At 42.4% G+C, this 22,010-nt stretch overlaps 1 long non-coding RNA gene across 2 annotated transcripts; it reads right to left on the reverse strand.

Moving 5' to 3' along the window:
• Positions 1-1,426: 1,426 nt before the first annotated feature.
• LOC124239946 (uncharacterized) lies at positions 1,427-22,010 on the reverse strand. 2 transcript variants are annotated; one of them, XR_006888739.1, is made up of 3 exons: positions 21,851-22,010; positions 2,146-2,254; positions 1,427-1,489 (listed from the first exon to the last, which is right to left on the reverse strand). It is a non-coding gene; the product is annotated as an uncharacterized LOC124239946 (long non-coding RNA). The 2 variants fall into 2 exon arrangements; XR_006888738.1 differs by having other exon boundaries at positions 1,435-1,485.

The raw sequence follows: 22,010 nt of genomic DNA on the forward strand, positions 1-22,010 counted from the left end.
ATAGAAATTTGGAGGGGCCAGCCCCATGGCCGAGGGGTTAGTTCACACGCTCCACTTCGGCAGCCCAGGGTTTTGCCGGTTCGGATCCTGGGCACGGACACGGCACCGCTCATCAGGCCATGCTGAGGTGGCATCCCACATGCCACAACTAGAAGGACCTACAACTAAAATATACAACTATGTACTGGGGGGCTTCAGGGAGAAGAGGAGGAAAAAGAAAAAAAGACTGGCAATAGATGTTAGCTCAGGTGCCAATCTTTATAAACAAAAAAGAAAAAGAAATTTGGAGCTGGAAGAGGAGAGCATATCATTTTTGGCTCAATCCATTATCTTCAAATTCACCCTTTCGCCATGCTTGAGTTATGTACGAAGAGAGAAAAAAGACAAAGAAGTGGTTGTGGGGGCCAAAATATCACCTTATTCTGATAAAAAGCCACTGGAGAATGTAGCTTAGCATGATAGCCAAATGAGCTTACTGATCCTAAAGCACAGAATTACATAAACTGAGCCAGCCAGGCCCAGCAGCACTGACTCTGGTGAGCAGGTCTGATCACGTGATCCTGTCCTGCAAGAAGGAGAACTTGCGCTTTTTCGGGCTGACCGGCTCCCAAAGAGGAAGTTAGAATGAACCCAAGCCACTCAGGCTCAGTTTAGTATTCCAGAATTTACCAATCAGATTAAATCACCCTCTCTAAGAACACAGGAGATATACTACGTCACATTCCTTTACAAGGAAGGTACATTCATTTCCTGTTGCCACTGTAACAAATTACCACAAATACAATTGCTTAAAACAACACAAATCTATTCTCTAACAGTTCTGGAGGTCAGAAGTCCAAACTCCATCTCACTAAGCTCAAGTCAAGGTGTTGGCAGGGCTGGTCGCTTCTGGAGGCTCTGAGGGAGAATGTGTTTCCTGCTTTTCTCGGCTTCTAGCAGCCACCTGGATTTCTTGACTTGTGGCTCCTTCCTCCACAGCCAAAGCTCATCACTCCGGGTCTGCTCCTGTCATCACAGCACCTTCTCTGCCTGTGACTTCTCCTGAGTCCCTCTTTTAAGGACCCTTGTGATCACATCAGGCCAAACAGATAACCCAGGGTAACTTCCTCACCTCAGGATCCTTAATTTAATCCCATCTGCAAAGTCCTTTTTGCAATATAAGGCAACATATTCACGGGTTCTGGGGTTTAGAACATGGATATGTTTGGGGAACCATTATTCAGCCTATGACAGAAGGTAACATCATGAGTTGGTTAAGTGGGGCTGGCCCGGTGGTGCAGTGGTTAAGTGTGCACGTTCTGCTTCAGTGGCCCGGGGTTCGCCAGTTCAGATCCCAGGTGTGGATATGGCACCGCTTGGCAAGCCATGCTGTGGATAGGCATCCCACGTATAAAGTACAGGAAGATGGGCACAGATGTTAGCTCAGGGCCAGTCTTCCTCAGCAAAAAGAGGAGGATTGACAGTGGATGTTAGCTCAGGGCTAATCTTCCTCAAAAAAAAAAAAAAAGAGTTGGTTAAGAATTATTCCTCACTAATATTCTCTTGATTCTTGTTCTCTTAAACTATTGGTTAAGCCACTAAGCCTATGTCAACCAGCAGTGTGTGTGACATCCTCAGGAGAGGATCTCGGCAGGTAGCAGAACAGTCCTGCCACAGCTTCACGAGGCTACCCTTCCCTTACGTCAACCATCCCAGGAACACTGGTGGACAAGAGGGATCTTGCTCACAAAAGTTTCCAAAATAGTTTCCTATGATGCATTAATTAAATAGTTCAATGCCATTCTGTAACCAAGGCTGAAATTTCATTCATTTTTTATCATTCATTTTTATTAAGCCTATCCACATTGTTGACATAGTGTATCAACAATGAGATTAAACGACAAAAGTACACTATTCCAATAATAATATACACAACGAAACTTCCATAACAAAATGACAATAATATTGAGAAAAAAAAACAAATTTTAACAGGAATCTCTTCCCTTTATTAAACGTCTAGGGAGAAATTAATGTCTAAGAAGTGAAATCAAAATCATGAGACATTAAAGTTCAAAGAAAGTAAAATTCAAAATAAAATTATCTTGTTTTTGTGGGTTAAAATTCAAAGAAATTAAAGTCCAAAATCCATCTCCCCCAACTTCTTACCCTGCTCTGTCTCAGCTGGCGGGGATTTCAATGGCTGGGGAGAGTCAGGATCTTTTAGCAACTGCAGCTGAAGCTTATTTCACTGGAATAGGGGCAGCTCCTATGGGGCCTTCAAATTAGAAAACAACAATAATTCTGGCAAGTCTGTGATGTACCTTTTTTTTCTAAAAAGTCTATAGATTTAGTAGAACATGCAAAATGATCATAGCACTAGCTCTACACCCACCATATTCAGAAAACAAGCCAATTCCTAGCAGGCACCTCAAGCAAAATATACACTCAGAATCAGTACTTTGGGTTGCCAATGGTACTTTGGGCTGCCAATGGTACTTTGGGTTGCCAGTGGTATTTTGGGTTGCCAGAGACTGTTACAGAGAACGCAGCCTCACCAAGACGCCAGCTGATTGATACCAAGAGCCCAGAATCGGGGGCCTGTGATTTAAAACCCAGTAAGGAGAAATCACCTAGCTACAGGTTCGCTTCCGCACTATGGCACCTTGCATTTACCATATCCGAGAAGCTGTACCTCTGGGTACTGTCTCCTCTCTCAGGCAAAGCATTTGAGGGGGTGTTGCTTTCTTGCAAAGTTTAGAAACATGCAATGGCAACATCCTCAGTCATAAGAGCTTATCTGAGAAGCTGTTCTTCCCCACCCACGTATTCAAAACCTTTTAATCCCCATGTCCCTTTGAACTGTGGATTCTGTCTAGTAACAGAGCTCCCACAATAACTAGGAAGCATTTTTATTCCTGTGCTGCAGTGGCTTTTTCCACTGCCTCTTTCTGTGGAATTCCTTAGACCTAAAAATACCATCACCTGGGAAGGATTTCGCCATCATATCAAAATAACCAGTTTCTAGCAGCCTTGAGGATAAGCAGAAGGAGTGATTCTTGAGCCACATGAATTCAAACTTAGTCCATCTACCCTGCCCTCTTTTGCCCTTGAAGATAGTTCAAAACAACATGAAAGAGGAATTAAAATTAGGGCTGTTTGTTTACATTACCTACCTAGCACTAGCACACTGAAAACCAAACTCTCATTAATGCTCTGTGGTCCAGAGAGAACCCAGCTGCCCCACGGTTTAAAAACAGCAAATGTTTTTCCACTCCTTTAATATCTAAAAGGACAGTATATGAAAAGACTGTTTCTTTCTCCCTGTAATTGAATCCTTGCCTCAGCTGTAACTGCTTATTAAGGCCTCTTCAGCCTGCTGGCCTCTGCTAAGGCCCTCTCATGGCCCCTGTGCCCTTGCCAAGGCCCTCTTACAGCCTCTGAGTGGCTTTTCCAAGGTCTTTTTTCCCAGGCCACAGCTGTTAAGAGCCAACTGCACCACCATAAAAACCTACCTGGCCCAATATAAGCCTATGCAAACTGCCAAGATCGGAATGTCCTGCACACACGCTAAGGAACAAGACCCCAAGGTCAAGGCCAATCCTTCGCCACTCCAGAGCCTCAATCACTCCACACATACTGCTCTGCTTCTCCCTAATTGTGCTCCTTGTTTCTCACATGCCAGTTTTCTGGCCAATGCATCCAATGTTGGAAGCTTGAAGGAGTACCCAAGAAAATAGCACACCTCCCCCTTTTCTGAGTTCAAAACAAACTAAGAAATAAGATAAAGGAATGGGAGAGGAAGGCCAAATTATCACTTAGTTCTTGATAAAGTGGCGCAGCAGGATGCAGTTTAATATAAGGTCAGAAGAGATTCCCAAAACAAAGCTGCAGAATAGCGTCCAGCAGTTCTGGTCCAAAGGAGACTTGCCTCGCTGGGGGTGGCAGTTAGCCTGCCCTACAGCAGACCTCGTGCTGGCTGGATTCCCAGGAGGAAAGAGGACAGGAACGAGCTGAGCATGCCCACTTTATTTTCTCCAAATTTGCCAATTAAACCATGCCCTCTTTCAGTTCAGAGCAGAGTTTCAAAAGGGCAGAGAAAAGCCAGATACCACAGTAATGCAACTCACTTCACCTAGAAGGACAGTTTTTGTTCGAAATTTTTTTTTTAACTAGTAAAATATATGTATGTATTGCTTGGGTAATTAAATAACTTGATTTTTTAAAAATCAAGATGGCAGAAGCTGGGGCCGGCCTGGTGGCCGAGTGGTTAGGTTCGCGTGCTCCGCTTCAGATCCTGGGCGAAGACATGGCACCACTCATCAGGCCACGCTGAGGTGGCATCCCACATGCCACAACTAGAAGGACCTACAACTAAAATATACAACTATGTACTGGGGGCGTGGGGGGAGGGAGGTGGTTGGGGAGAAAAAGCAGAAAAAAAAAGAAGATTGGCAACAGTTGTTAGCTCAGGTGCCAACCTTTAAAAAAAAAAAAAGATGGCAGAAGCTGCCAGCTGGTAGGACAGTGGTGCTACAGTTACAGCCTGGAAGTCTAAAGATAAGATTTCTTGGGCATTTTCAATTAGCATTAGGGAGTGTTTTCCCAATCTCAAGTCGTTTTTCATATGTCTTTATGAAGACACTTAAGTTCATACATTTGTAGCTATGCACTTAAAAACACGATTCACAATTTGGAGCAAGAATTAAATAAAAGCTTTTCTCAGTCACAGAGACCAAGGTTTTCAGCCTTCTCAGGTTCCCTCCATTCCCCTTCTGGTCTCTCTTTTCATCAATGCCCCACCCATGAGAGTCAGTCCCGCTTCCAGACTTGAAGGAAATGGCCACACCACGAGGTGTGAAATCAATTTCCTGAGTGGTCACCAAGTGGCCAGATGACACTACCTGGGAGTTCAGGGCACTGAGCTCCATGTAGGGTGAACCTTGGCCAAGGGTTATGGAGACACGAGGGAGCAGGCAGATAAAGGCCCTCTTCTTTCTCTTTGTTGGACCACTCTGAGGTGTATCTTCTTCCTGCAACTTTTCTGGAGGATTCCTGAGTCCTGAGCAAACACGCCTGCTGAAAGACCTGTTATTGGAAAGACTGCTCTGCATCTTTCCTTCCCTTTTTCCTCACTCTCACCACCTGAAACTATCTGGGCTGTTCGGGGTCATCCTGCCCTTGCCTTAAGGCCAACCTCGGCACAATGCATCCAATCTCCCACAAATCCAACGTTTACTGAATGTTTCTTAGGGAGGCAAAGAGAATATTACGTTACACATTATATAAGAAAGGTTCCTTTCAAATATCCTTTGAGTTTCTCTTTCCTCAAAAGTTCTACAGCTCAGAGCTCACCCTTCTACTTCTCGTCAATCTCCTCATAGAATTTTCTTCCAAGCACAGCCCTCATTCTGTGGTGGGTAGAGCAATTTGGTCTTCTCTCAGCATTTTAATTCTCTTCACTGCCAATCACCCCACTTAATTCCACAAAGGCCCTCTAGTGAGCTGAGTACACAAAGCACTCATTCTTCCTTGTAGACAAGAAGGGAGGTATTGCCAGGACATCATTTTAATACATTTTCCTCTGTCACATAGGCATAAAACAAAATTTCAAGCAGGCAAGACGTGGAAAGGAGAGAAAGCTATGTTAGGGTGAAGTGCGTATGGGGTGTAGGTAGGCACGAATTTGATGTGATATCTGGAGGAGGAAAAGCCAAGCAGGAACATGGATCATGACACAAAACCGAGTTCAGAATGAGGCCAAATCACCTGTGTAAGAGCGGACCAGGATCTGGGAAAGAATTTTCAGGAACACTGGGCACGGGCAACAAGAGTGTAGTTTAATATTCAATAAATACCCCTAAGCTTACTACCAGGATCAGAAGTGATCCCAGTGGCAATGAGATTGACTCTGAAAATGGATGAATAGATCATCTGCCTAGAGTCGAGGGTTGAAGAACCAGGAAACCAAGCACTTCCCTATTCTTACTATTTCCCCTCACACTGAAGAATAATACATTCTCCTTATGTATTAGTTTTCTATTGCTGCTGAACAATTTACCAAGAACTTAGTGGCTTAAAGCAACACAAACTTAATAGCTTGCAGTACTGTGGGCTACAAGTGTGACGTGGGTCTCACTGAACTGAAATCAAGGTGTCAGCAGAGCCGCACTTCTTTCTGGACACTCTAGGGGAGAAGGCTTTTTCCAGCTTCTAGAGGCTGTCACATTCTGTGGCTCGTGGCTCCTTCCTCCATCTTCAAAGCCAGCAAGGGCAGGTTGAGTCCTCTCATCACATCACTCTGATCTCTTCTGCCCTCCTCTTCCTCTTCCCAGGACCTTTGCGATTACATTGGGTCCACCTGGATAATCCCAAATAATCTTCCTATTTGAAGGTCAGGAAATTAGCAAACTTAATTCCATCTGCAACCTTTGCTCCCCTTTGCCATGTAACATGATATACTCACAGATTCTGGGGAATAGGGTGTGTCCATCTTTGGGGAGCCATTAGTCTGTCTACCACATGGCAATGAGTACCATGGAGACAAACAAAGCAGGGATGGGGGAGAGGGAGTGACCATTCTTCCATGGTCATGGCTCCCTCTGAGCACAGCTGGAAAGAGTCTGTTTTGCTTTTAAGAATTTGTCTGCTTAGATTGGGCCCACCTGGGTAATCGAATCTATCATTCCTATCTCAAGGTTCTTAACATTAATTACATATGTAAAGATCCTTTTGCCACTTAAGGTAACATATTCATAGGTTCCAGGGATTAGGATGTAGACATCTTTGGGGAGCCATTATTCTGCATACCACATCTTATCTGTGATGGAATTTTCTAGGCATCCAGGGTTGTCATTGACACTCAAATTTCCAACTGGTTCTTGCAGAGAATTCAGCTGGGAGATATAATTATTTCAATTAGACAGAAAGCACAAGATTTCTATTAGCTCCCTAGATTGGAAAAAATACATGCATCTTTACTCTTGACTTGGAAATGAAGCAGCAGTATGATGCTGCCACCACCATCAATACACAGCTGAGTTACAACAGCCCATTAATCCCCTGGGGCTGCATCTTTGTAATCAACACACATCCTCTCTCCAAGACCCTGGCAACCCCTGATCTGGTCTCCATCCCTTTACTTTTGCCTTTCTGAGAATGCCATATAAATGGGATCATGTGGTCCGTGGTCTTTCAGGTCTGGCTTGTTTCACTTAGCAAAATACATTTGAGATTCACCCATACTGTTGTATCAATAGTCCTTCCCTTTTTGCTGCTGAGTAGTGTTCCATGGTATGGATGTACCACGGTTTGTTTATCCATTCAATTGTTGATGGACATTTGGGTTTCCAGTTTTTGGTGATTATGAACAAAGCTGCACCAAACATTCACGTGCAGTTTTTTTGTGTGAACTTAAGTCTTCACTTCTCTTGGGTAAATACCTAGGATTACTGGGTCATAGAGTAAGTATATGTTTATTTTTATAAGAAACTGCCAAACTGTTCTCTAAAGTGGCTATACCATTTTGCATCCTACCAGCAATGTATGAGAGTTCCAGTTGCTCGACATCTTTGTCAGCATTTAGTATTGTCAGTTTTTTGTTTTGTTTTAGTTTGGTTTGGTTTGGTATGGGTTGGGTTTTTAGCCATTCTAATAGGTTTGTGGTATTATCTTATTGTGGCTTTAATTAGCAATTCCCTAATTACTAATGACATTGAGCATATTTTCATGTGTTTATTTGCCACCCATATATCTCCTTTCATGAAGTATCCCATTTTTCATTTAAAAATTTTGATTTTAAAATTTAATTTAAAATTTTTAATTTAAAAATTTTGCCCATTCTTAATTGGACTGTCTGTTTTCTGATGGGTAAGTTTTGAAAGTTCATACATATTCTGCACATAAGTCCTTTGTCAGATGTGATTTGAAAATGTTTCTCCTCGTCTATGGTTTGTCTTTTCCTTCTGTTCACAGTGTCTTTCACACAGCAAAAGTTTTTAATTTTGATGAAGTCCAATTTATAAACTTTTTCTCTCATGGATCATGCTTTCAGGGTCATACCTAAGAAATCTTTCCCTCAACCAAGGCCACAAAGATTTTCTCTAATGTTTCTTTCTAGAAGCTTTATAGTTTTACATTTTACACTTAGGTCTATGATCCATTTTCAGGTGATTTTTGCACAAGGTGAAAGGTATAGGTTGAGATTCTTTTTGTTTTTTCTTTCTTTCATTCTTGTTTCTTTTTCTTTTTTTATTATACACCCCCTTGTGTCATGCTTGTTCAAATATGCATGTTAAAATTGTTATATCTTCTAGTATCTCCTTCTTTATTATCCTTATTTTATCTAACTTTAATATTGTTCAACAGCTTTCTTTTGATTTATTTACTTGGCACATTTTTTTTGGCTCCCTTTCTTTTCTTTTTTAATTTTTCTTTTGATCAAAGTAATACATTTTCCTACTTTGGAGTCTCAGTATTAAAGAGCTTAGAACTGGAATCAGCATTCCTTTGCTCTTTCCATCCCATATTATTCCAGCTCCTCCAAGGAGCAGCCAATAAGATCGAATTCGACATGTAAGAAATGTATTAGAGGAAATGTCTGCAGAGGAAGTGAGGAGGAGCCAAGAGAGGTTGGGAAAGCCACCAGACCAGCCTGCAGGTCTGACCCTTCGTGAAAGAGAGAGGGAAGGAAGGAAGGCTGAGTGAAAACGTCCTGGACAGCAGTGTAGTTCTACAGAAAGTTCAGCAAGGCTGCTGAGGAGCCCTGAAACCAAAATCACCTGCAATCTGTCACTGAGTTTGTGTTAAGGCCGCGCTTCCCAAGGCTGCTCCCAGCCAACGACTGAGTGTAACAGTGTTCCTGAGGTAAGACGATACCCAGGAGCCTTGAGACTCCTCTGGCAGGTCTTCCCACATGACTCAGTCCATCTTCGCTTTCCCTGTCTTAGACCTCTTACTTCTTGCACTCTCCTTCTGTGCATCATTTCAGACCCATAGTCAGATGGTCCAGGAGCTGCTTTCATCTATGGAGAGGGCTCCGTTCTAGACAGTCAATAGGAAATAGCTTGAAGCACAGGAGACAAGAGACGAGGGGAAGCCACTTAGTCTTGACCCTCATCTAGGCCAAAGGAGTTGTGAGACTCTTGAAATCCAGCATTGTTTACCAGAACAGGAAGTTCCAATGACATAAGGGAATTCTGCCTGGAGGACAATCTCGGCATACTTCCCATTTAGTGGCAGGAGGCAACTGGTAGTAGATTCCAAGGTTCAGAGTTTCACTCCTGTCTGTCTCCAGACAGAGAAGTGATTCATAAGAGCTCTACTGATCCTTCAAAGTTCCACACCACAAAGTAGAGCGAAAGTAATTTTGGTCTACAAAAGTAGATTTTCGCAGATGGTTACCAGAGCCATAAAGAAATCTCAGGAGCACATCCACAGAATGTCGAATTCTGTGAACCATGCGTCCAGGCACTGGTTACACCAGACTATATCATCATAATTCCCCAAGCAGAGTAACACCAGTCTATACATCCTATTTCCCAATCATGTTCCTCTATGCCCCCGTACCTTCGGAGATCCTGTCCATGATCCACATGGACGCCCTCCTTCTACTTTTCTGTTTGTTGCTTTTTGACCAGGCAAATTCCCATTTATCCTCCAATACTTAAAATCGCATTTCCTCAACAAAGCCTTCCCAGAGTTTTCTTTTCCCATGTGTACTTTCACAGAAGTTTGTTCAAACGTATTTTATTGTTCATAACTCATTGTACTGTGATTTCACACACACACACACACACACACACACACGTCTCTGAGTTCCTTGAGGGCTTGAGAGCAGGAATAATGGGGTTTTTTACATACAGTAGAAGCTCATACTTTTTTTTTCAGATTTTTTAAATTTTTTTCCTTTTTCTTCCCAAAGCCCCCCGGTACATAGTTGTGTATTCTTCGTTGTGGGTTCTTCTAGTTGTGGCATGTGGGACGCTGCCTCAGCGTGGTTTGATGAGCAGTGCCATGTCCGCGCCCAGGATTCGAACCAACGAAACACTGGGCCGCCTGCAGCGGAGCGCGCGAACTTAACCACTCGGCCACGGGGCCAGCCCTTCAATACATTTTTATTGGAAGGAAGGGAGGAAGGAAAAAAGAATCTGACTGATACAGAACACCTTGCCAAATAGATATTTGCCTGAACTTTGTGCACACATGTGTCCTCAAAGCTACATTAGGTAATTCTCCCTCACACCAGGTATGAGAGCCATGGTTCAGACAGTTATTTTTGCTATCTTAACGACTTGGCCAGATGAACACAGAATAGATTATTCCAAGCACTAATGCAGTTACGTTACACCAACATGGCCTAGTTCTCATTTGATTAATGAAGATATATTGTGGTTAGGAATGAGGCACCGGCCCTAGGAAGCAGGTCTAACACACCAGTGCTCAAGAAAACATACCTATTATTCCAAGTATGGGCCACATGACATTAGGTTATTAAGTAATGTTACAACATGCCCTTGGCTTTGAATTGTTCTCAGTGTTCCCAAAGTAAAGAATAGTGTGTAGTCCAATGTTCACTTCACACATAACGGAATAACTAAGGAAAACAAATGCAGTGCTCCAGTTGCTAAAACTGAATGGAAGAATGTATTTATATGAATATATTATGCAAATTGAGAGAGGGCAAAGAGTGATGGGAATGGACACTGAGAAATATCAGTGAACAGGTAGGGAAAGGATAAATTTTGAAAAGTTGCACAGGTATGCATAAATCAGCTTCCTCCAATTAGGTATAATATGGCCTTGCACTCCTATTAATAATAGCTGACATTCTGTAGCACTTCCACGAGCCACCATTTTCACACATTATCATAATACATTTATTAGGCACTTTCAGATACATTATATCAGTTGATCATGACAACAACCTTGTGAGGAAGTTGTCTCCCTCATAAGCTTAGAGAGTTTAGGCTAGGCATCCTACAGAAAAATAATGACCCGACCTACAAGGGTGTCATGGCCTAGCTGATGGAGACGTTGGAGATGCCCCCCTGAGGACGATCCCCTTAGATTTCAACTAATCAGATCCACCTTCCTCCCACCTTCCCTCAGCTATGGGTATCTTCCCATCTGAAAAGCAACTGGCCTCTCCAGAGCCTGAACCCAGGGGCCTCAATGACAGGCTGAAATGCAGGGTTTTCTTGCACTTTACGAAATCACCTCCCAAACAGGAGCTGAAAAACAGATAAATGAGGGCTCTTCCCTAGGAGCTCTTTAACTGCACCAAAGCGATGACCTTTCTAAATGAGACTCGTCACTAAAGAAACAAATTAGTAAACATCCCTTGGCTCTTACCTACCTACACCTCCCTCAAAGGAAGCTGGCTTCCTCCCCCACCCCCAGGCAAATGATGTAGGAAGTAGGAAACCAACACACACACAAGTTTAGCAAATATAAAAGTTTGGAGCAGGGCCTTCTTACCCACCTTGCCAGAAGGTGGCCTTTGACAAACACCTCAATCTATACGGAGCTAAAAGGCAAAAAGAGGTTAAGAGGGAGGCTTATATTAAAACTCCTTCCTTGGGTCTTCTGAGCTTCTCTTACCATAAAATGGCCTTCATCCCTTAAGAAGTGGTTTCCTAACCTTAAACTGTCCGGTGGTATTTGTATCCTGCCACAAAGAGTGTCTGCTAACCATAACTAAGTAGCATCCATTGTTTGTCTACTCCCCAAAGCAACTTCAGAAAGTGATACAGTTCTTTTCATCCTCCCCGAGGACAGACCGGGATGCAGAGAAGTACAGAGATTTCCTGCAGTCATTCCAAAGTTTAGCTTTGTTTTTAATGAAACTGTTATTAAAGATTTGGGGGTATCATTTTTCCATAAATGGCAAGATATTGCTAGCCAAAAATATTTAATCACTATATGGTCTTCCAATCTGGCAGAAAGTGAAAGAGAATGACTTGGGATCAAGTGTCAAACTGAGCCAGTTGGCCTTGTTCTCATTGAGATTATTTACAAGAATAACAGGACAGCCTCTAAAGCCAGGCCGAGAGTCAGCAAGACCTCAATTTGAGCCCTTGTTCAGCTGCTTTATATGACCTGGAGCAAGGGTTCCAAGGCTCAGTTTCCTCATCAATGCAGCTACTTCTCAGAATTTTCATCAGGATTAAAAGAAATCACGTAGATAAGTGGCTCTGCACACACTGAGGGCTCCATAAATGTTGGCTATTGTAATTATTTATTTAACTGCAGAAAGAGAACATCTGCTTATCAGACTACTGGGGTTTCTTCCTGTGTGCAGACGGTAGCAAAACGCAACCCAGGCACTTCAGGGAGGAATAAATCAAAAGCTAGTATTTGGAATCATTTTTTTTTATATTTCTTCCCACTATAAACCGGGAACAATTATACGTGACTATTAAAATTGAGTTGGTAGATAAAGTATGGAATTTTGCAACAGATACTCCAGGTTACAACCTAATATTCAGTGGCTTGCATTCTAGTGTATTTTTTCCAACTGAGGGGAAAGAATGGGGAGTCAAAACAAATGAGCAATAATTTTCAAGTTCTACTGGGCACAACCACCCTTCCATGTGTGGCAGGAGAAAGGCTGAAGGCCACTGCCTTAAGTGACCTTAAAATTTGTAGTTCCACCAAGGCTTCTAATGACCTGCTCGAGCCAGGATTGGCAGGAACTTTAGAAGAGCCAGCCCATATTTAAGAAGACAGATTGGGATACTAAGTTAATACTTCTAGCTCAGAGGAAAGCTATGCTACATTATAGCTGTATTATCATATTTTTATAACCCATGTAAACAATAATTAAATGACTTCTAATCTAAAAGGTGTGAAATTACCTGCCCAACCGAAACCAGCAAACAGCCATTGATGATTAAGTATCTAGGTACTAAAGTTTTTTCCTTTTTGCAATTACTGATTATAGCTTTTAGCTGTTTAACGCACCCATGGTTAACTGTGCTGCTTAGGCAATATGCTATCTGACTCCCACTAGGCTCCTATAGATAACATCTCCCTGGAGCCTGGGTCACCATGGTAATGGGTGTGTGAGCTGTTTTTCAGGAATTAGAACTCCTTGTCCACTTTAGGCCAGTTGAGACCACCAACTCATCAACCAGGCCCACGCAGATGTCCAATAGGTGACCTTTTGACGTCAAGAGGCTAAAAACTCCACCCTCAGATCATGCTAACGCCATCATTTTGTGAACATGGGTCCTATGAAGAGGCGTGGAGTTTGACTACGCTTGCGCAGATCATCAATTACCTCACCCTTCCAATCACCTCTAATCACCTCTCTCCACATTTCAGACTACCTTGCCCCCTACCCCATAAATATCCCTGAGTCCCTATTTTTGGGGAAGCGAATTTGAGGCTCACGCTCTCGCTTCCTCACGTGGCTTGTGAGTAAACCCTCTCTCTGCTGCAATCTCCTCATCTCTGTGTTTGGCTTTCTGGGCGGCAGGCAAAAACGAACCTGGTTCGGTAATGCAACCTCAAGATGAAAAGTTCTCTATGAAGAGACAGCTATTACTCAGCGTGATTCCATGTAGCTTAGAGTAAGTTAATAAAAGAGATTTTCCCCCTTTTTGAAACGTTTAGCCTATGAAATTATCTTTACCCTGCAAGTTACTCCAAGATATATTTTTAAAATATTATTTACAGTTGCTATCCAGTAAAGGATACATTTCAAATGTATCTTGATTAGATAATCACAAGTAACAAAAGCTCCTTTTCTTGAAAATGTCTGCAGGAGTTCAGAAAACATAATAACTTCACTTTACTGTAACACTGATACTCTTTTCCTGTTCCAGCTTTTGCCTGCTTCTTTTTAAGACACAAAGAGTACCCATCTTCTCAATCTCCTAGCTTTCAGGCCACTTGACAATAGCAGAATGCAAATGACTCAGTAACTACATATTTAAATAGCCACTGTATAATAGGAGTTTAGCAGAGGTGTCCTGGGAAAAAAACCCACAAAATCAATGACCCCCTGTGCAAGATGTGTATTGTCGTCATTCAGTCTTCCCCCGGTATCTGTCCCCACCTGCCAAGCCAACTTTATCTCTTTGTACGCCCCGGAACAGCCCCCTTCTCGAATCTGTCTCTTGCATAGCTACCAATCAGAATCAGTCGCTTGCTCAGAAATCTCAAGGACTTCTATATCAGTTAAGATTTGCATTTGGCAGCTAGTAACAGAGCCCAGAAATAATAGGGGCTTCAATAAGAAAAAAGGTGATTTTTCTTTTCTTTAAAGGAATTCTGGAGATAAGCAATGCAGAGCTGGTGTGGCATCGCCTATAGTTCCTGTATCTTTCCGCTCCACAATGCACCTTCTATCCCCAGGAACAAAGGACACTGCCTCCTCAGGTTGCATCCATCTTATCCACCTTCTAGAGAGCCAGAAGGGGACAGACAGGCAGATGTCTAACTTCTTTTCAAATGCCTTCAGAGACCAACGCAGTCCAGAATACTCCATGAGCACTCTTTAAATAACTGCCAGATCCATGAATGAATGATTTCTGCAGCAGTGCTGAAGAAGGACAATTTATCACTTACAAAACGGTAGTAAATTTTAACAGTATACCCAGGGCACCATATCAGAAACTACAGGCTATCATTTGAAACTCCTAAAAGGATACCCTCCTTCAAAATATCCATATAAGGCCTGCCACAGTGCCTGAAACTCCCAGAGTTAGAGATTTATTCTGTTGAGTTAAGAGACTGTATTTCCAATAAAAGGCACTGTAGTATGCTGGAGAGGGGAGAGTTCAAATATGTATTAGGCAACTTATGACATATACAAAGATTAAGGCATACACAAAACATACTCTACACTATCAAACAGCATAGAAATGTCAAGACCAATAGACATTTCATAGAAGTATAAAAGTCTATAAACATCTTTTGGTAAATTTGTGAGTCAAGTGATTTGTTAATGCCCTGACAAGGCCCGAACAGAATAAACACGTTTCGGAGAGGGAGGAAAAGCTGCCCGGGGCTGCTCAGAGGAGCTGCCCGGTGGCTGTACTAACGGGTTGCCTATGTGCAGCACAAAGGAGTGGAGGCCTTAGAAAAGGGGGTGACAACCCGAGAAGAGGAGCAGAAAGTACAAGCAAAAACCATCTCTTGCCAAGCGCAGACCAAGGACACTGTGGGTGTCACACAGGAAGTGCCGCATCAAGAATCCGGGAACTTGGGGTTCCAGTCCTGCCTCAGTCACCCTCTAGGTGGGTAACTGACAACTCTCTGGGTTTTCTTAAAGGAGAGGTTAACGATTTAAGGTCCCTTAACAGCATTAAAATAATCCTCACTTGATACTAACAGCTCGTGCTTTAGCCAATCCTGAAAAAGTCGTTGAAAGTATGAGAAGGAATATTTATGGGGTAAGAGTGGTTAGACACAGGAAGACAGGAAATGGGAGCCACTGTGTGGAAACAGGGTACCCAAGCAAAGAGGCCTCTCAGCGGCTCTGCTCCAGAGGGCGGAGGTGTTATTTAGAAGCAAGTTTAGGACTTACTCTAGCGAACCTGGGAAAACCTCTTCTTATGTGGAGGATTGCAGCCTATTCCAGAGTAAAAATATAATAATAAAATAAAGAACACACATACAGCCATTATTTTTCTGCAAGCCTTGTTCTAAGTTCTTCACATATATTAAATTTTTTCCAGAGAAGGGTGTTCTTAAGATTGTGAAAAGAGAGGCAAAGCGAGAAACAGAATTAAGGGACATATAGTGCTTGGCCCAGGGCATGGCACTTAGTGGGCACTCATCATCGTTGTTGTTGACAAACACAGGGCCTCAAGGAGACATTCCCCTTTCTCCTCCTACAGAACCAACCTCTACATTCTCCAGCATCCAGTCTCCCTTTCGCCAAGTCTCACTCCACTCCCGTGTGCCCATGTTCCCACGGCCAAACAAATCCACCAGAAGACATCAGTAGGATCCACAGCTCTTTCCAGGTATATCACCCCAAGCCCGGCCCCGGGCCTGCACATTCAGTTGAGGAGACGCGGGAGATAAGCGCTAACTTCCCTCCAGCTCACTTTCCATCAGCAGTACTCGATTTTGAGTGAAGATTTGTTTCATTTCATTCTACTGGCAGTGGGGAGGGGAGGAGATGGAGGGCAGAAGAGAGACAGGAAACAAAGAAGAGAAGACGCAGGAGTTATTTCAGGTCTGGCTTTTGGCTGGGGCTGATATTCAGAGCTATTATTTTCCAGAAATATGAAAGACTTAACGCTTTTCCTAAAGACTGAGACAGAAACAACTGTGACTGGGGCTGGGAATTCCAGGTCCCTTCGATTGGCTCCAAAAGAACCCGAGTTGACAGCTGAGGACACTCACAAAGAGGGAGCAGTCAATTTGTTAACACCTGTAACAGCTCAGGGGACGGCTTCTAGCGGGTCACAGACCAACTCCAGGTCATTCTGCCAGTTCAGCCAGCAGAGGGCTCTCTTTCACTAATCTTCAATTCAAAAAAAAAAACCCAAACAACAAAAATCCCTATGGGTTGTCCCTTTTTATTATCTCTCTTTTAAAATCTCTTTCTAAAACCAAATAAAAAATGAATCATTTGGCCAAAGTATTTCTGAACATTGACTCCTGTTGCTCAGTAAAAATGAAAGACTAAAATGCTGAGCTATTGGGTGAAAATGATTCAGTATTCACCCCTGAGCTGTTGACCTGCTTAGAAGATTCACACCAACCGTACTGGCAAAGGACAAAACATGAGCCAGCCTCTAAAACAACACAAGCAATCGGCTCATCATGACAATGAAAAGAGAATGCAAGCTGAACCAGTCCACGGGGAGCAGAAGCGGGGCGACCCGATTGCTCAGCCCACTGATTCAGCAGACGGACCCCAGGCCGCCGGACTTGCTCGGGTCCTCCTTGAAAACCTGAACTATATCAGTTGTGACCAGTATCCACTTTGATGGTCCAAGGACCCCACATTCCCCTCACTCACTGAAGCCAGAGTTTTAAGCAGCAAAGAAATAGAAAAGCGCAAAGCTGAACTTTCCTTCCCACATCCTGTGGGAGTGATCCCAACAGGAGACTAAGTGGTTGGACTAGAATTAGATCGGATGAAGAAATAAGCAAGTTTAATTGATGCTGCTCGAGTCACTCCCTTCGATTATCCAATGGCTTCCCACTGCTCTTGAAGACCCAAATTCCTAACATGGCTTAAAAAGCCCATCGCCATCGGGACTTTCCCACCACCCAGTCACGGCACTCATTGCTGCTGTCCTTGTTCACTACATCCCAACCATAAGCACCTTTTACTTCCTCGAAGTCCATCCCTGACTTGGGGCCTTGGATGCTGCTCTGCTGGGATCACTCTTCTTCCCCTCCTCCTCTCGACTCTGGGTCTCAGTTGAAGGCCATTTCCTTAAGCGGGACTTCCTAGCCTCCACCACGAGGTGAGACCCCCTGTTTCAAACTCATAGCATCCTACAGGGCAGCCACTACAACACGGGGGACTTTCAGCAAACTGCAGAAGGCCCCGCATGGGGGGATGGACTTTTAAAGGCTTGTTTCTTTTCGGTGAACACAGGCTGGCCTGGGGAAAGAGTCTGGATTTCAGCCCCTGCTTGCTCCCTCAGCTGGACACCTTCGTACAGGGCCCAAACTGCTGGAGTATAAAGCAGAAGCTCTGAGGTCCCTTTACAGCACTTCTCCTTCAGAACACTCACCTAAATGCCACTTAATAATTACAGTTGTGATCCTTGTCCGTCTCCTCCAACAGCCTGAGGCTTCCTGGGGGCAGCGCCCCTGTTTGTCATGTTGAAGACACAGAGCCTGGCCCTTAGGAGGGACACCACAAGAGAGCATGCAACAGTGAAGCACTGTTTGGCACCACTAAGCAACCATAAAGTTATATATTCAAATGCTTTTCTCTAGTAGGATAATAAATGTTCACTGTTCAGCCTACACTATTGTGCTATCATCTTCTTTGACTCCTGCGACTATGTGGTCCGTGGCCAAAAATCAGGAATCTAGCTTCCCTGGAAAATAACCTGACCCAAGGTATGGACTGCGTGATCTTGACTAGGAAACAGGAATCACAGAATTGAAAGCCAGGAGGAACCTATAAATCATCTTGTTTAACTGCCCCACTTCACAGGAAATCAGGGATTAGAATAATTTCATCTGTAAAATGAAGACTGGATGCAGTGACCTGCCGTACCCTGGATTCTGAGATTCTAAGATTTGTCCCAGGTCACTCTCATGAAGAATGACAGCTCAAGACTGGCTGCTAGCTTGAAATTTAAAACGATCTCCCCAGCACCATGTCCTAAGTAACTGAACTACGGCAGGGAGTTGATCTGTGGAATTCCTGGCAGAATCCCGGGGTGTGCCAAATGCCAAAGATGAAGGAATGTGAGGTTGGGGATGATGTTACTAGCAGGATCCCATGTGGCAAAAAGATGGAATAGGCTCAATTTTCCACGGTTTGTTAAGATATCCCTGAGTTAATGGGGATGATATTTATACCTCGTTTATGTGCCCTGGAAGCAAAACCATATACCCAAATGCACACACATACTCCTCATAATTCATAAATGGATTTAATGCTATCCGAAACTAAACAGACGGAAAATGGAGGGGAAATGAATTATAGAAATGCCTTGTTCTCTGATAATGTCTAAGAGACTATGTGAGACACGAAGAGAAAGTGATTCTGCATTCAAGAATTTTAAGGATAATTATTTTTCAAATTTGAAACATCTTTATGGTTTTTTGTTATTAAAATCCATTATAAAAAATGCAACCATCACCACAATGTACACCTTAAATATCTTACAATTTTATATGTCAATTACACTTCAATAAGGCAAAAAGAAAAAAAAATGCAACCAATATACAAATGTAAAAAGTGAAAGTCTCTTCATAACCCCACTCTGAGAAATCAGAACTATTAATGTGAGGGGTAACCTTCCAGGCCCGTTCTATTCATGTATATGTGAATTTAAAGAATGTTCTACAAAATGGGATCATACCATAAACATTGCCCCATGCCTGCTTTAAATATTATGGACAGCTTTTCCTAAACTACATATAAAGCTACCTGGGTGCTTTAATGGCTGCAATCTGTGTCATTCTTGGATTCGAGACAAATTTGGCTCAATCAAATAACCAATCTTATTATCCTATATCTAAGGCGTTGTGTGGTTGTTTACTTTTTTGTTTCTTTTTAAAATCTAATATATAACTTTACAATGATTATTCTGGTAAATATATCTTTAGTCATACATCTGATTCTTTCCCCAAAGCAAATTTACAGACGAGGATTTGTTAAATCAAAGAGTAAACCCACAGTCTATAAAATACAAAATACGTGTGTGTGTATGTGTGTGTGCGTGTGTGTGTGTGGAGAGAGAGATTTAACATTTTCCCCCAAGGTTAGCTATAACCTAACACCATTTAGTCCACAATATAGTCCCTCTCCACTGATCTGACATTTAATGTCTATCATATAATAAATTCTGCCTGAAGCTTTTAAAAGAGAATAGAGAGAACTTGAAGGAAAAGCCAGAATAAGGTGATAATTTTGGAGAGACTCAGATTATAGGCTGATATGCAGGCATGAAAAGCAGGAATGGACGAGATGCATCAAGAAAGGTCATAGTACTTTCTTTAAGAGGCTGGTTTAGGGGATTTCTGTGGGCAAAGTAAGGTGATGCCTCTCAGGCAAACATTAGTAGCCTGGATGAGAGGGACCTGACACTGAATTTGAAAGGCGGTCATGGTTTCCACACACGCAAACTCCTTGCTTCTCTGGTCACCAACGAAGCTGGAAAAGAAACTGCTCAGCCTTGGATGGAAAGGAGGGAAGCAAAGGTTAAACTATCAAGAAAGGAGAACGGCCGTCTTCGTATCTGAATGATGCTAACTGTGTCTCTATTCACCTAAACTTATGTATTCTGTATAGCTTATACCCCAATAGTGTCAAACTACAATTGAGCATGTTTTCATATTTTAAGAGCCTTCTGTATTTCCTTTTTCTGAAAACTGTGTTCGTATCCTTGCTTGTTTTTCTATTGGTTTGTCTGCTTTTTCTCACTGATTTGTGGAAATTCTTTATTTATTAGGGAAATTAGCCCTTCCGTATATGGATTATAAACATTTTTCCTAATTTGCCATTGCTTACATGTGGGGGTGCGTGTTATTGATTTAGTACCACAAACAACTGATACCATGTCCTTTCTGAAATAATTAGAGATGGCCCTAAATTCAACAAATGCCTTATTTTTAAAGATTTTTTAAAAAAATGTAAAATATACAATCAAATTTACCAGTCATTTTTTGCAATGTATTAATTCTCTTTATAAATAAAAACATATTTCCGTAACCTGGGTTCAAACTTAATACTAAGTGTTAAAGATGAAACGGTAGGTGTTAGGTGTTGGCAGCATTCTTTTCAAAGGTCCCAGAGGCTGAGTTTGGGCCTGGATTTAAGTTGGGAAATTTGGATGGCAGCTGGAAGTTACCACTCACTCCCCAGTATTATTAGTCACCACTCTCAAAGGTGGGCTTCCAGTGACCACAGGTGTTGATCTAGAACAGAAATGTCCAATAGAAATATATTTGTAAATTATATTTGTTACACATTTGTAAATTAAAATTGCCTAGAAACCATCTTTACAAAAGTAAAAAGAAACAGATGAAATTAAATTTAATAATATATTTTATTTAACCCAATATATCAAAACTATAATCATTTCAACATGTAATCAATATAAAAATTATTAATGAGATTTTAGCATTCTTTTTCATACTAATTCTTGGAAACCTGGCATGTACTTCCCACTTACAGCACATCTCAATTTGGACCAGCCACATTCACGTGCTCAACAGCCACATATGTCTTCTGGCTACCATATTGGACAGTACAACTGGAGAAAATGGTAAGGAGCAAGGAAAATTGCCTAATTTAGTAGAAATCCTGAAACTCCAAGGTTGGAAATATAGTATCTCAAGGGTCTGGAACAGACTTTAAAACTCACTAGTCCTAATATTCACTTGATACTTGAATCTTTTGTATAAGGTCCCTATCAAGGGGCCACCCAGACTACTGCTTGACCTACACTGCCAAGGACAATGAGCTCACTGCTTCCTGAGGCTATAGCCAGTCCATTTGGGGGCAGTCTTAACTCAAAAAGTTTCCAGGTTGGTTTATGGTGGTCTGAGCAACTTAGTTAGGTTGGGCTAATCTTAAGGGGTTAGTTGGGTTAGGAAGTATTGGGGAGTTAAGAACTAAAAAACAGACTGGGAGGTTGGGATAGAAACAGACGGAAGGCTGGGATGGACATCTGGGTAAAATGGTCAGGTCAGCGCAATGAGAGAAACAGACCAAAAACACTAGGTATCTACGCTAACTTCACTAATCTGGAGATAAAGTCATTTGGAGAATAATTTGAATCATAAACTTTTAAATTTTTCACAGTAGAGTAAAACCTAATTAATTGGGTTATAATTAATGAAGGATATCATTTGTATCAGACCTGTATGACAAATAACATCATCCTAAATCTTAAAGCACTTTATCAAAAGAATTTATTTTCAGACCCAGAAATCAAAGGCACTTTCAAAGTCTTATTCTCTATCTCGATTTTGTTTTAACATTTTCCTTACTCAAAAACACTGTGGAAATCAGAGACAGAAAACGTTTTTTAAAATTCAGTTTAAAAAAACCACCAACTGCCTGAATTATGATGAATTCTGACTGGAAGGCGCTTGAAATAATACATTTTTGCTATATTTGCATTTCTTCTGTTTCTTTTTTTTTTTTCTTGGTAGTGAGAAGGTGTTCTTTTCCGGGCCACCTTCACCCTCCCGCCCTCCCCAAGTCTACCTTTCCAGGCTGGGGAAGGTGCATCTTCGCCAGGGCTCCTGCCAGCGCCTCCCTAGTACCTCTGGCCAGCCGCCGGTGCATCGGCGCGCCCTGGACATCCATTAACGTTTATACTACATCTCGGCCCCCGCCGAAGCTTCTCCTGTTTGTTTACCGCGGC

The sequence above is a fragment of the Equus quagga genome, chromosome 1 (genome assembly GCF_021613505.1).
Source record: "Equus quagga isolate Etosha38 chromosome 1, UCLA_HA_Equagga_1.0, whole genome shotgun sequence".
In the NCBI taxonomy this organism is placed as follows: Eukaryota; Metazoa; Chordata; class Mammalia; order Perissodactyla; family Equidae; genus Equus; species Equus quagga.